This window comes from Mustela erminea, chromosome 18 (assembly GCF_009829155.1).
Source record: "Mustela erminea isolate mMusErm1 chromosome 18, mMusErm1.Pri, whole genome shotgun sequence".
NCBI classification, from domain to species: Eukaryota; Metazoa; Chordata; class Mammalia; order Carnivora; family Mustelidae; genus Mustela; species Mustela erminea.
The window spans coordinates 12,971,975-12,987,900 of record NC_045631.1 but is presented as its reverse complement, the minus strand read 5'-3'; the positions used below and the strand labels follow the sequence as shown (position 1 = coordinate 12,987,900).

Genomic DNA, 15,926 nt, shown 5'->3' with positions numbered 1-15,926 from the left:
CCAGGCTCTGGTGTCTGTGTGGGGACCTGGCGAAGGCGGAGGGTGCAGTGAGGGCGGGTGAATGACAGTCACCCAGAGAATCAGGTTGAGGAGAGCACACATTATCTGGAGTTAATGGGGGAGCTGAGGGAGGTTTTTCACGTGCACGGGGAGTATGTGATCATATTTTTGTTTGGAGGAGACTGTCTTAGGGTAGCGTGGAGGGTGGGCTGTAGGAAGGGAGAGCAAAGAGCCGAGCTCCTTCCTCCTCTTCCTTAATCCTCTGTTCTCCTTCAGATCATACAAGTCCTTTCCACACCCTGGTCTTGCTTTTCTTTTTTGGACTTCCTGGAAGTAGGGCTCCCCAACCCTTTTCCCCCAACAGCAGCATGGACTGCCACCATCAGACCAGTGGAGTGGAGACTGCGTGCCTCTCAGAACTCCCCAATTGAGATTAGCAGCCCTGGGGCTCCTGAGTGATGCCTGTGACCTCATGGGCCTGGACCATATGGTACAGGAGGGAAGGAGGAGGGCTTTATAGCGATTATGGCAGTGGGTTGAAGAGGACTCAGGTTGGGGACAGACACCCACCACCTCTGCCTTTTACATTCTCTAGGAGTGGAGATGATTTTTTTTTTCTTTGTACTTTTTGTTGTGGATAATTTCAAACATAAATGGGAGTAGGGAAAACAAGATGATGAACTTCTGTGTACCCATGACTCAGCTCTGGTGGTTCTCAACATCTGGCCCCTCCCATCTTGTCTAATCTTCCCACCTCCCCCACCCCATTATTTGGAGATTCCAGAGCTCATATAATTTTATCCATAAACACTGAAGTGTATGTGTGTAAAGATAAAGACCTTCTATGGCGCTGTCTGAGCCCCAGCTTTGTCGAGTATACAGTGGGAATGACGATGTCCACATCCAGGGCTGTTGTGGTGGGGGCCTTCCCCAGGATCGCAATGGCTATCTCTTCTTCACAACCTGCTGGGTGCCAGGGACCGTGTGGGCACCAAGAGCACAATGTCAGGGGCAGACAATCCCGGGGTCCTTCCTCAGCCCCCATTCACCTCCCACGTCTTTGGGGCATGGCGCTCCGTCTGAGCCTCAGTGTCCTCGCCTTTAAAATGGGCCAGTATTAGCTACCTCATAGGGTAGTTTTTAGGTTGAAATGAGCCTGTGTATAAGCACATATTAATAAATTTTAATACACAGTAGTTGTTATCTCAGACATCCTTTATTTATTTATTTATTGGAGATATTTATTTCACAGAGAGCGCACAACATGGGGAGCAGCAGGCAGAGGGAGAGGGAGAAGCAGGCTCGCTGAGCAGGGAGCCCAATGCGGGGCGCAATCCCAGGACCCTGGGATCCTGTCCTGAGCTGAAGGCAGACGCTAAATGACTGAGTCACCCAGGCGCCCCTAAACATCCTTTGAATGCAGATATTATTTCTGATTCTCATAGCCATCCTGCCAAGTTTTGGTTATTCCCCATTTTATAAATGAAATGACAGAGGCTTAAAACCAGGATGAAGCAGGGGAGCCTGGGTGGCTTAGTTGGTTAAGCATCTGACTCTTGGTTTTGGCTCAGGTCGTGATCTCATGGGTTGTGGGCTTGAGCCCCGCGTGGAACCTGCTTAAGATTCTTTCCCTACCTCTCCCTTTGCACAGCCCCCTGACCTGCGCTCGCCTGCTCACTCTCCGAAAAAAAGAAAAAAAGAAAAGAAAAGAAACTTGCTCTGTGGTCCTGTGAAAAAGAACGTGCTGAGCCTGGGTCAGGCCGACCAAGGTCATGCAGTCCTTACCTTGGTCTGTTTGAAGCCAGTCCTGGTTTTGCAGAAGCTGATGAACCATGTTGCAGATTTTCCCTACCCTCCTTTGTCCACATCTCCTGCCTTTTCCCTGCTTCTCATTTTGGGAGCTTATTAGTGGCCATCAGCACCTGCACTGGAAAGAAATAACGAGAGCAGGATGAGGAAGAAAATTCACATAAAAAGGTTCACATCAGCCCTATTGTGCTAAGTTTGAGTGAAAAGGGGCTGAAACTCTAAGGCAATATGAGGTTCCCAGGTTATCTGTGGATTTTTGTTTTTCCATCAGCCAAGATAGTGAAGAGTGGACAGGGCTAATTTGTCCATTTCAAGTGTAAAATTGCTCAGAATGGAAAATGAAGATAGTGTGGCCGAGGAGAAAATCAAAGGCAGACCTGACTAACTCACTGCCTGGCTGGTCCCATTGTTCCGCATTGCCTCTGGGGCAGACAGATTCCAGAGCCATGGGCAAGAGTGGAGGCCTGCCCTCCGAGATGAGCCCCTGGCTCGCAAGGTCTGGTCTGGTTCTGGCTGGATGGGAGTCAGCGTCATCAACCCAGTATTCAACATTTTGTCTGGCTTCCCCTATGTGTTTCTTTTCCCTGGTGCTGTGATGTTCTTCTCCTTTATCCAACTTCATAAACAAGGAAGCCAAACAGATAAGTGAGTTGTCTGTGGCCATCAGGGCAGAGCGAGGACTGGCATGGCATGTTTAGACCACAGCCAGTCTCCTTCCTGCACCACCGCAGAAGCTTCTGGAACGGACTTGTCAGTGGTAGCCCCTCAAGCATGCAAACAGCAGCATTGCCCGGTTGGAACAGGAACTCCGGGGGCCTGCGGCTCCCCGCCAAGGATCTCGGCGTGCCGTGCTGCAAGTTGTGACAGTTAGCAAACATATGAGGCTTTGCTTCTGAGATGGCCTGTGTCCGCCTGTTTACTATTTACTGGAGAAATGGTCTTCTCCTGGGGCGGGGGGTAGTGTGTTCTGGGGTATCCTGCCTGGACAGCCATCATCAGTAGCATAGTTAACCCCCCCCCCCCCCAAATAACCACCAGAACAGATTTCAGGGGCAGGATGAGAATCCCAATGGCTCAGATCTCACAGGTATGATTTGCAGGGTCCATGGAGAAGCCTTCCCTCCCTTTTGGGTAGGAATGCAAAACTGAGCACCTCCTTGCTGGAATGACAGCCTGGCTTTCTTGGGATTCAGCCAAGAAAACAATTTATGAGACTGACCCACACACTTAACTAGCTAAAGCTTTGGGCTGTGATCCAGAATCCTTATTATGGAAAGCAGAGTTAAAATTGTTCCCTCTGAAACCCTGTGGCTATTTATTTGAATTAGCGAGGTCACCCCAATGACAGCTGTGGAGACCAGTCTTTAATTAGAAGAAGAATTTGCCCTGAACTTCATCACAGTGGCATTTCTGAGGGTCTTGAGTGTTTTTCTTCCTTCCTGCTTTTAGCCTTACTTTATACCTAGTCTTTGTTCAAAGAGCTCATTTTCCCCCGGATCCTTTCATTCCCCACGTTCTCCAGCAGTCACGGGGCCCTTTCTCGCCAATGACATGCTCTAAGGAGCCCAGCCAGAAGCCTGCTCCTGAAATGCAGGCTCTCCCTCTTCCCGGCAGCATGACCTTCTGGACAAGTTACCTCACTTGTCTGAGCCTCAGTTTCCTCAGCTATAAAATGGGTCTAATAATACTGATTGCATAGCACTAGATGAAGCTGCCGTTTATTGAATGCCTTTGCTGTGGGCCAGGCAGTATTCTCAGTATTTGCTGTGTATAAGCTCATCTCATCTTAGTAACAGCCTGACGAAGCCAAATTCTTAACATTCCCATTTTAACAAGGAGGAAGTTGAGGTGTAGAGATCACCCAGCTGGTGGAAAGTGCAGGCTGCAGAGCCTACTATGTAATAGGCACTAAATAAATATTTATTGAGTCTAAATGTCTCCCTCAGCTAAATGTCCAAGAAATTTATGATTTATGCCCTGTAATTTTTACTTTTAACTTTTCTCTGAGAACACTGAATGTACCAATCTTACCTTCAAATTTGGGTTTACTTTTTTTTTTTTTTTTTAAGGTTGTATTTTTAAGTAATCTCTGCACCCTCTGTGAGGCCCGATCTCATGACCCGGAGATCAAGAGTCGCACACTCCTCTGACTGAGCCAGCCAGGCACCCCTGGGTTTACTTTTTAGACTTTGTATTATGGAAAATTTCAAACACATACAAAAATAGAAGGATCCTCCACTTACCCTTTCTATAATTTCAACAATTTTCAACTCACAGCCCTATTATATTTTGTCAATACACCAATCTACTTTCTTTTCTGGTCTATATTGTTTGAAGTAAATCCCTCAAATCAGATTAGTTCAGCCATATATTTCAGTGTGTATCTTGAAAAGGAAATGAACTCTTCATTTATTTTATTTAGTTTTTTTTAAAGATTTTATTTATTTGACACAGAGAGAGATCACAAGTAGGCAGAGAGGCAGGCAGAGAGAGAGGGGGGAAGCACGCCCCTTGCGGAGCAGAGAGCCCAATGTGGGGCTCCATCCCAGGACCCTGGGATCATGACCTGAGCCGAAGGCAGAGGCCCAACCCACTGAGTCACCCAGGCACCCCTATTATATTTTTTATATTTAAAAAATACTTTATCTATTTGGGGGGGGGAGAGTGAAAGCGAGCACGAGTGGGGGAGGGGCAGAGGGAGAGGGAGAAGCAGACTCCTTGTTGAGCAGGGAGCCCTGATGTGGGAGTCAATCCCACAACCCTGGGACCATGACATGAGCCAACGTTAGATGGACTAAGCCACCCAGGCACCCGGAATTGAACTCTTCTTAAAAAGAACCGCGGGGGGTGCCTGGGTGGCTCAGTCATTAAGCATCTGCCTTAGGCTCAGGGTCCTGATATCAAGCCCTGCACCAGGCTCCCTGCTCAGTGGGAGGCCTGCTTCTCCCTCTCTCACTCCCTGTGCTTGTGTTCCTCTCTCACCGTGTCTCTCTGTCAAATAAATAAATAAAAATCTTTTAAAAATAAATAAATAAACCCATAATACCATTATTGTACGTCAGAAATCAACAATTATTCCTGAACACTGGATATATAGTTAGTATTCAAATTTGTAGTTGCCTCATAATGTCTTTTTTATAAGTTTTTTAAATTTAAAAAAAAAATTTATTTATTTGACAGAGAGATCACAAGTAGGCAGAGAGGGAGGCAGAGAGAGAGGGGGAAGCATGCTCCCTGCTGAGCAGAAAGCCCAACTCGGGGCTCTGTCCCAGGACCCTGAGATCGTGACCTGAGCCAAAGGCAGAGGCTTAACCCACTGAGCCACCCAGGCGCCCCCGTATTGTCTTTTTTTAAAGAGATTTATTTATTTAGTGGAGAGAGCACTGGCGTGAGCACAAATGGGCGAAGGGCAGAGGGAGAGGGAGAGACTTCCCACTGAGCATGGAGTCTCACGGACTCAGGGCTCCATCTCATGATGCTGAGACCATGACCCAAGCAGAAACCAAGAATCAGACTTTTTTTTTTTTTTAAGTTTGTTTGAATAGAACCTAATAAGGTCCAACATTACAGTTAGTTGATACGCATCTTATGTGTCTTTTAATCTCATTTGCTTCTGCTCCGTATTTATTTCATGTGCAATTTATTTGTGGGAGAAACCAGGTCATTTGTTCTATGGAGTTCCCCATAGCTTGGATTTATCTGAGTGTATCTCCACGGTATCGTTGAATATGTTCATGTGTTTCTTCATTTCCTGTATTTCGTGGAAACCGGAAGTTGGATGTCCAGCCTGATCGTAGTCAGGTTTACGGTTTGGACAAGATGGCGCAGAGGTGCTGCATTGCTTTCTCGGGAGTCTCAGGAGAGCCAGGTTGTCTTTCTCTTGGTGATGTTTGCAGCCACTGTTGATCAGTGCCTAGATCCATGGATTCTTTAGGGATTGTGGAATGGTTTCCAAACTGGATTTTAATTACCTAGAGGGCCTGTTCCTCATGATGCCTCTCCCAGGGCTGGGCATAAAATAGACTGCAATAAGAATTAATGCTAATTAAGGCATTCTTGTCCCTCTTCAACATTCTTGCTCACTGGTTGGTCATTAAAATAGCCCTCCCTGGGGCACATGGCTGGCTCAGTTGGAAGAACATGTGACTCTTAATCTCAGGGTTGTGGGTTTGAGCCCCACGTTGGGTATTACTTAAATAAATAGATTTAAGATTACTTAAATAAATAGATAAATCTTAAAAAAAGAAAAGAAAGGAAGAAGTAGCCTTCCCTACGAAAAGGAATTAAATTGTCTCACCAACTTGGGGGCCCTACCACATTTTCATTGCTTTGTGGTTTTCCTTCAACCTTCAGTCATTCAGAGGGCACTTGGTGTGGGGCATGATGGGAAGGGCACTGAGGGGGTGTCAGCCAACCGAGGGGCTCACCTGGGCTCTGCCAAAGTGCAGTGTGGTGATCTCTTGCATGAGCTGTTAACAGCCCTTCTCAGAGGCCTCTGCCGAGGTGAGAGTTAGGGTTCCTTCCAGATCTAAAAGCCAGCTGCCAACTTTTTGCCTGGCATCAGTCTCAACACCAAAAGGAAGGCAGTGTGAAGGATGGAGAAGTCACCCAGAGAGGGCTGGCCTCACTTTGCACACCAAGGAAAGAGTTTAATTCAGATGGAAGATGCTTTTTTTTTTTTTTAAGTTTTTATCTATCTATTTGACAGAGAGCTCACAAGTAGGCAGAGAGACAGGCAGAGAGAGAGGGGGAAGCAGGCTCCCCCCTGAGCAGAGAGCCCGATGCGGGGCTCGATCCTGTGACCCTGAGATCATGACCTGAGCTGAAGGCAGAGACCCAACAGCCACCCAGGCGCCCCCCCCTTTTTAAAGTTTATATATTTAAGTAATGTCTGTACCCATTGTGGGGCCCTAACTGAATGACCCTGAGATCAAGTTGCATGCTCTTCAACTGAGCCAGTCAGGCGCCCCCAAACAGAAGATACTTTTTTTTTCTTTTTTTTCAGGTTTATTTATTTATTTGACAGAGAGATCACAAGTAGGCAGAGAGGCAGGCAGAGGGAGGCGGAAAGCAAGTTCCCTGTTGAGGAGAGAGCCCGATGCGGGGCTCGATCCCAGGCCCGAGATCATGACCTGAGCCGAAGGCAGAGACTTAATCCACTGAGCCACCCAGGCGCCCCCAGAAGATATTTCTCTATATTGGGTGAAAACAAATCAATTAGACGCTGTCCGTCTATCAGGTTCTTCATTTTATCCCTTACATCCCATCCGTGAGTAACTACATTATAACCTGGTACATGCTTGAGTTTCGACAGGACCAGGATTCTGGTCCAGATCCCACTGCTCGCTATGTTTGTGTCTGGGCAAGTCCTCTAGCTTCTCTGAGCCTCACCTGGGAGGTGAGAATAAAGAATTTCCACATCAGTGTCATGGCAAGGATTAACTAAAGTAGCAAGGTAAGACAGCACAGATAGTGTAAGAAATGAGTAAGGTTAGTTGGTGGCATTTCCCAGTTCTCTGTGTCCTGGAACGAGTCCCTGCACGCTCACATCGATGTGGGTAGAAGTGGAGTCTGGAGAGATTTGCAACCTCTTGGCTGATTTGAGTCTCGGAGGCTCCTGCAGACCAGTCAGCCCTCAGTTCCCAGGGGAGGAGCAAGTGGCTCCTGACCTCTTCCTCTGGGCAGGCGTTTATCACGCAGAACATCTGGTCAGGTGCAGGGTTGTTGTCTACGTTATGCTGCGAATGAAGAAGGCAGTGTTGGGCCTTCCGTGAAATCAAAGGCGCTCAAAGCCTCAGAGGTAGAAGGAGCCCTGTGGGTTACCAAGGGCAACACGTCTGGCAAAGCAGTCATCCCTTATAGAAAGTCCCACCAGTTAGCTCCCAGCCCAGACTCGAAATACTTAAAGTGCTGGGTAGCTGATGGTCTCACAGCCGGCGCATCCCACTGCGGGCCTCCTTTCCAGTTAAACAGCAAGGGCTTTCTTCATTCTATCTGAAACCTGCCTCCCTTTGCTCTGTCTCCACTTGCCAGTCGTGGGTGCTCTTTCGATGGCTCCGTGCCACTGTCGGGGTCGGGGGCAGGGTGACTTGGGTGAGGGGGTCACACGGAGGTGGTCTCTGCTCTTGGTGGCACTGTGTTTTGAGAGAGTCCCCTCAGGGCACATGTGGCATGCCTGTGGCACTGCCTTCGTGTGGATCAGGGTGGAGAGCTTTCTAGGAGCCTCAGGAATGGAGTGTCATTCTCTCTTGGGCAGTGTCTGATGCAGGTGGATTGGTGAGACGTGGAGGGGACTGATGTAGGCACTGCCTAAAGCTCACGGGCTGTGATTTGGAGCATGGTGTGGTGTATTAACCTTTGCACGCGCCCCCTCCACCCGGCGGCTCTCTCTGATGGACATTGTGACTCTCCGGTGTGAGTGGTACTCACCCCTGCGCTGTTTAGTGCCTTCCAGCCCTGCACTGGCCCATTCCTGTAGCTCATGGGAAAAGGCTCTGCAGCGAGTGGGCTGTGTGTCAGGGGCAGGCAGTTTGTCAGCCGCAGACAGAGCTGCTAGCGAGCCGAGCGCCCACGGCAGCAGCCGGGGATGCGGAGCCTGTACGCTTTGGGCACCTGCATCGCTGGGGATGGCCCTCCCACAGTGGTGACATGAGAAAGCAGCAAAGCATCTTTGTTTCCTGCCCCCGCTTGCTAAAGACCTTTGCCCCCGCTTGCTAAAGACCTTTGGTGCACACCTATGAAATCCCCCCAGTTCCAAACCCGAGGGACCAGGTGCTGTGTATGGAACGGGGCGGTTATTCAGCAGGGGTGGATGTTGACATACGGGCAGCTGTTTCCTTGTCAGTTGACTCTTATCAAAGATAAAAGTAAGAAGTCCGGTATTTCTGGAAGGGGATTATAGTAGAATGCTTGTTCTAAAGGGAGAACAATAAATCAGACTTTTCTGTGGGAGGAGGAGGTCTTGTTGAACAGCCTGCTTTGAGGTGACCAGATAACTCTGGGAATATGTTCCACTTGGGGGACACCTGGGTGGCTCAATCACTTGAGCGTCTGCCTTTAGCTCAGGTCATGGTCTTGGGTTCCTGGGATCAAGCCCCTCGTCAGGCTCCCTGCCTTTACATTCTCCCTCTGCCGTTCCCCCTGCTTTCTCTCTCTTTCTCTTTCTCTTTCTCTCTGTCAAATAAATAAAATCTTAAAAAAAAAAAAAAAATCCCACTGGGGTAGAGACAATCTGGCAGGTATTGCTCTCCTTTATCTTCGGGGTGCAGGGACTGATGGCCTCAGCCCTCCTTTTGCTCCGCTGGCATTTGTCAAAACATGCTGTAGGTCTAGAGACCCTGAGTGAAGGGTCCTAGGAGGTCAGCTCTGCTGGGGGCGAGAAGCGTGATCACTTGAACTGACCCTGAATTACAAGTCTGCTTTAGAGCAAGGTGGGAGATTCGGAGAGGTTGAATTTAGGCTCCTACGCCTTTTTCCCCCCAGCAAAATAACAGCATGAAGAAATACAGAGAAATAGAGAAAAATATTCATTATCCTGATACCCAGAAGTCACTACTGTAAACATTCTGGCATATTTCCTTCTTGTATTGTTAATGCATGATTCTTTGCAGAGATTATAGTGTAAATACAATTTGGTAACCTTTTTTCCAGTCACTTAACATATAATAAACATTTTTAATTAAAACACAACTTACAAGTATCACTTAAAATGACTGCATAATGTTCCATCATATGGATATACTGTAATTTACTTTACCAGTCCCTTAAGGTTGAACATTCAGATTGTTTCTGTTTCTTTTGTCCTTGTGGTTACAATTAACTTAGCAATAAACATGGTAGGGCTTAAATCTTTGTCAGCATCTTAGATTATTTACTTACTTTTTAAATAATTTCATGGATGAGTTTTTTATTACTTTTATTTATTTTTTAAATTTTTATTTATTTTTTTGTCTGAGTAACCTCTACACCAGTGTGGGGCTCAAACTCATAACCCTGAGATCAGGAGTTGCACACTCTACTGACTGAGCCAGCCAGGCACCCATTTTTAAGATTCTTACTCCAAGGAATTGATACTGCTTTTTATTTGCTCAGCATTTATTAGGACCCAACCTAACCTGGGTTGGGTTGGAAGGATAAGTATGTGGAATGGGGCTGGGGAAGGCTTCCTTGAAGATGGGTTTTTAGGCCATGTTCTCAAGGTATTGAATGTTAACTAAGGTGGAAGCAGATGGGGACAGTGGGGAGAGAATGTCCCAGAAATCCAGACACAGGGAATAGACCGTGCAAATGCCCCAGAGCTGCTCATGAGCACAGGCCTAGAGGAGCTGAGGCCAGAGGCCACGGAAGGTGCCGTGAGATGGGCTGGCGATGAAGGCAGGGCAAGAGACAGCAAGGCCTGGTGACACATTGTAAACTCGACTCTAAAAGCATTGGGAAACTAAAGGGGCTTTAAGCAGGCCAGTGACATGATGGGGCTTGTACTCTAGAAAGGTCGCTCTGGCCACAGTGTAGAGAATGGACAGAACAGGGCAGAAAAGGATTTCGGGAGACCGGTTAGGACTGCTGCACAAGAGGGGCTTCTCAGAGTTGGCTCAACTGTCAGGGGAGAGGACATTTCCTCTAAATTTCCATTTCTTTAATTCCTACCGAGGGTGGATGCTTTTATGTTGATTTGCCATTTCTGACCTAACGGCTCCTGGAGTGTTGCACACTTTGCGACGGTGTGGTCAGACCCAGGATTCAGCTTTGCCTGGGAGCCCTCGAAGATCCAGCCAGGGGAGGCCATGCCCTGGGTCCCTGGCACTAGGATTGTGGCTTCCAAGGCACAGCGTCCTCTGCTCTCTCCAGTCTTCGCAAAGCAGGCACTGTGACTGGGATGGTAGAAAACACAGCGTAACACAGGACCCAGTGACCTGAAAGAGGTCACTTCTCTGCCATCAGAGCTGGAGGAAGAGCCCAGAATACGGCCGACTCAGTTGTAATCGGGGCATGCTCAGTGACTGGGGGCAGCTTTGTTTCAGAAGAACCTAGCCATGGCTGTTTATTGCCAGCAGGCCATAAGCATTTGCTCTAGTGGAAAGGATGAGTAGAGAATAGAGCCTTAGGTGTGAAGTTTACCTCCCCAGACCCCGACTTTGCAGCTCAGCTGCCTCCCCAAAGTGAACCGCATCCAACTTGCAGATCTTGCCTATTAATATATTTATTAGCTTGCTCGTTTGATAGCCACAGGCTTCCTGAGGAAATTGCAGGCAGGGGTTTGCAAAGAACATAGCCTGATTGGAAAAACTTTTCTTACTAGCTGGATGCTTGCCATGCTGTGGGGTCTCGTGCCTTTTGGTGCCTCCCAGAGGGGGGCTGGCTTTGTATGCAGCGTGCACGGCACCTCGAGTTCCACCCTAATTGCTATGTGCAGGATGGCTGAGTGCAGCACGGTGGCTGAGTAATGACCCTGCATTTCTCTTTGCAGCTTCTCGATTAGGAAGTCACAGGGACCTTGAGCCTGTGTTTCATTCTGAGCATTTTCCCCTGTTAAATCAGAACGGTTGTGGGTTGTTAAAATGCTTCCATTGTAGCCAGCAGCCTTGTCCTGATACCCTCCGTACACATGGTCATGCCCTTGCTTTGACTAAAGTCCTTCTTATCTGCCATTAATTTTACACAAAGACGGAGATACAGCATAGAGGTAGATGAGCTGACCCACCAGAGGCCTTCCAGAAGTTATTTTCTCATTCCTGGTGACTGTATAGGTTGACACATTTTGAAAAAATCATAAATCTGGTTACAGAAGAAATACGTGTTTTTTGTAGACATTTTTGGAAAGTTACCATCCCTCCCCTCAAAGACCCAAACAGAGTAAAACATAATTACACTCACCAATAAGGTGTTTCTTGCTGTTACCAATTAGGATTCGCTTTCCAGGCTTTTTTCTTCTGCACAGCTGTTTGCTTCCTTCCTTCCTTTGTTTTTCTTTCTTTTCTTTTCTTTTTTTGAGATTGATTGATTTGAGTGAGAGAGTGTGTAAACAGGAGGAGGGGGAGAAGGAGGTAGAGTATCTTGAGCAGATTCCACACTGAGCACAGAGCCCAGAGAGGGGCTCGATCCCTCAACCCTGAGATCATGACCTGGGCCAAATGAAGAATCAAACACTTAACTGACCGAGCCACCCAGGTGCCCCTTTAACCATACACTTTTTAGTATAAAGTTATATATACTATTTTTATCTTGATTTCCCCCTTCCCCGACTTACACCATCACTTTTCTCCCTAACCCCGTGCTGCGAGTGTCAGTAGAGGGCAAAGAGCCTTTCCAGGCAGTGAGTCACCTTGTGGAACAGGGACTGTGTTATCATCTCAGTCAGGGTCTCATGGCTTCAGCCTGTTCTGAGCACCCAAGTCATGTTCTTTAAATATTACATCATGCTTTTAAGGATGGATTTGATTTTTTTTTTTTTAATTTATTTGAAAGAAAGAGAGTGCACAGCAGGGAGCGGCAGAGGGAGAAACTTCAGCAGACTGCAGGCAGAGCATAGAGCCCCATGTGGGGCACGATCTTCCCAGCCCAACATCAGGACCTGAGCTGAAACCAAGTGTCGGATGCTTAACCAACTGCACCACCCAGGCATCCCTGGATTTGATTTTTATTTTTTTAAGATTTTATTTATTTATTTGACAGAGATCACAAGTAGGCAGAGAGGCAGGCAGAGAGAGAGAGGAGGAAGCACGTCCCCGCTGAGCAGAGAGCCTGATGCAGGGCTCGATCCCAGGACCCTGGGATCATGACCTCAGCCAAAGGCAGAGGCTTTAACCCACTGAGCCAATCAGGCACCCCTGGATTTGATTTTTAAAACAAGTCAGTAACTTACCACACCCCAGTGTCCTCTGCCAAGCAAAGCCAAACTTGAGATGTGGCTGTAGCAAATGAGATTAGGCTTTTCTGGGTGACTTCTGGGGGGAAGGAAAGAGGATGGGTGGATGTTCATTGGACACCGGGATGGCCCCCCCAGGCTGAGCCCTTGAAAGCCCTGTCTGTATGTGCGGCAAGGGCCCTCAAGCCTTTCTGGGGAAGGGGAGGTTCAGAATCTCTGCAGGAGCTTGGTGCAGATACCCCCCAGGCCAGCATTGGTAGGGGCACAGCGAAGAGAGGGTCAAAGGGACACGGACCAAAGTACTGTAACTGCAGTAGACCCAGCTCATTTCCTATCCAGCACCCAGGCCTCCCCTCTCCTTCACTGACAGAAGCTTGATTTTTGTTTGGGGCGGCTGTGTGCCTAGCTAAAACATTCAGCCAGTCTCCCTGGCCCCCAAGTATGGCCCAAGGCCACAGTTCTGGCCTTCGAGGTGGAGGCAGAAGCTCCTAGGGAGAGCGCTCCTTCGTAAATAAAATGGCACAGCCCTTGGCCCTTGTGTCTCCTGGCTCCGTCTCACAGAAGCACGGAAGCCCCAGGCCAGGGAGGGCAGAGCAAGAAAACACAAAGATCCCAGGCCCTTCCCGTAATCGTCGGGTGGTTGCTGCCTGCTGCGCTGTACTGCCTGCTTCTAGATTTCTTCTTGTTCCATGAGAAAAATAACCCCCCATCTGTTTAAGCGACTGTTAGTTTTTTTAATTGCTTGCAGCTGAATGCAATCATAACTGATAAGGTAATGTTTTAATATTTTACAAGGGGGAAATGTATTTACATATTGTGTAATTAAAAATGAAAAATAATTTAAATCCCCACAGATTTCTGGGCCCCACGTCAGACGCACCGAAACAGAATCTTTAGGGATGGGACTCACGTATCTGTATTTTTAGCAAACTTTCCAAATGATTCTGGTGCACAATAAAATGTGGGTATCATTTCTGCATTCACTATTACTGTTAGCCCCATTTTATATATGAGAGGGTTGAGCCCCAATGAGGTTAAACAACTTATCGCAGTTTTTTTTTTTTTAAGATTGATTTATTTGAGGGTGCCTGGGTGGCTCAGTTAGTTAAGTGACTGCCTTTGGCTCAGGTCGTGAACCCGGAGTTTCAGAATCGAGCCCCGCATTGGGCTCACAGTGTCGTGGGGAGTCTGTTTCTCCAACTCTGACCTTTTACCCTCTTGTGCTCTCTCTCTCTCTCAAGTAAATAAATAAAATCTTTTTAAAAAGATTTATTTATTTGATACACAAAGAGAATGATCAGGAAGGCCAGAGAGAGGGAGAGAGAGCCTTGAGATTCTGAGCACAGAGCCTGACCGTGGGCTTGATCCCAGGACCCTGAGATCATGCATGACCTGAGCCGAAACCAAGAGTCAAACACTTAACCGACTGTGTCACCCAGATAACCTTATCCCAGTATTAAGAGCGCTTTACATCCCGGTGTGCCTGGTATCAGAGTGCATCCCTATCCTTCCCACCCCGGCCTGCTCCAGGGAGGCCTGGGTTTTGCCCCCATAACAGAGCCACACTGCTTCTGGAGGGAACTTCCAAAGTAGAGCATTCTGAACGGTTTTTTGACATAGTTTTACACTGTTTGCTGTCAAGGGACAGCATCACAGCACCGTATATATCCCCAGGAAATGGAGGGATGTATGGTTTCTGGCATGTTTTTGAAAAAGTGGACCCGTATGTTCTTGGTCTTACCTTCTGCTTGGAAACAAAAATTCTTTGAATTAGCTTTTTCCATAGACTTTCTAGGGTTAAGTCACTTAGGAATTACTAGAACATCTCACCCATGAAAGGTAATTATGGTTGTTTTATGAGTGTGGAAGACATATAGCTTGTAAGCGCTGGAGTAGTCTCTTGTGAGTTATTAGAACTCACAGTATTCGTGTTATACCAAATTAGCCATCAAGGGCTGATAGATTTTATCTCTAGTTCATCAAGGCATTGGTCAGCACTGTACATTTATAATAATTAAATACACACCAGTTCTCCTCAAATAGGATCTTTGCATAAGGTGGCCACTTCAGGTTGTAATAATGTGATTTGCATGGGTATTTGGAGACCTGTATGATAAGAATGACTTTCTGATGGGGGAGAGGGTTTTCATTGTGGGCAACAGGAGGTCAGAGTGCTTGAGACTGTCAAGGGGCTGGCAGCATCGTGGGGATGAAGTATGGCCCGGGAGTTAGCAGCTTTGTGTTTGCACCTGCGTCTGGCACTGGTCCACCACGTATCAACATTGCTGACGTAATTCCAAATAGACTTCCAGAAAATGTTCCGTTATCGAGGTCTTCCTATATGGAAGACATTTTAGGGGGTGCTTCTCTCTGTCACCTTTAAGGAGCTCCTCTTTTAGTGCAGGAGAGAAGACTGATACCCAAGTCTACAAAAGCAGCCATGGCCACCCTCCTTCTCCTCCCGAGGGCTGCTGTGCCCCAGGCCCCTTGCATGCCTTTATAGATGTTCAGTTCGTTCTTACAAAGCTTAGCGAGGTGTGGGTATTATTTCTGGTCTATAGACGTGAAAACGGAGGCTCAGAGAGCTAGTTACTTTTGTGCAGTCACACAGCCAATAAATATCAGCGTCACATTTGGGTTCAGGTCATCCTGGCTCCAAAGACCCTGCCCACCCCACCATACCTGTGTGACTGCCCGCATGGGGCTCTACCCTGCTGTGGTGGCAGCATGAGAAAAGTGTGCTAGGAGGAGACCTCTCTGACCAAGAGGGTTGGAGAAATCCTTGCACAGGAGGCAGGATTTAAAGAGTTTAGAATGGATCAGTCAGTAGAGCACAGGACTCTTGATCTCTGGGTTCTGAGTTCAAGCCTCACTTTGGGCATGGAGCCAATTAAAAAAAACAACAACCACCACCCAAGAGTTTAAGGTGAGTCAAGGTAAGTCAGGAGAATGTTGGGTGTGTCCTGGGGATGAGGAGTCTGCTTGGATTGAAATGTGTAGTTCCTTGTGGGGATGGGAGGAAAAGGAAGAAGGAAATGAGGCTGGGAAAGTAATTGGGATAGATTATGAAGGATACTCAGCACTAGACAAGGTTTTATAGGAAGAACAAATATTGTGTATTTTATATAAAACTATTGCTGAGGACGATTGGTAGGTATTATGCCACTTGTTTTTCCTTAATATAAGCATGAATTTCACCTCAGAACTTAGTGTCAGCAAAAACAATTACCGTCTTCCCTAGGAGAATGTCTTC

The 15,926-nt window shown here is 47.4% G+C and overlaps 1 protein-coding gene across 6 annotated transcripts in view; it reads left to right on the top strand.

The window, feature by feature from the left end:
• Window positions 1-15,926, top strand: part of TOM1L2 (target of myb1 like 2 membrane trafficking protein) — a 115,858-nt gene that overhangs the window by 25,518 nt on the left and 74,414 nt on the right. The gene's annotated exons all lie outside the window — the stretch shown is intronic.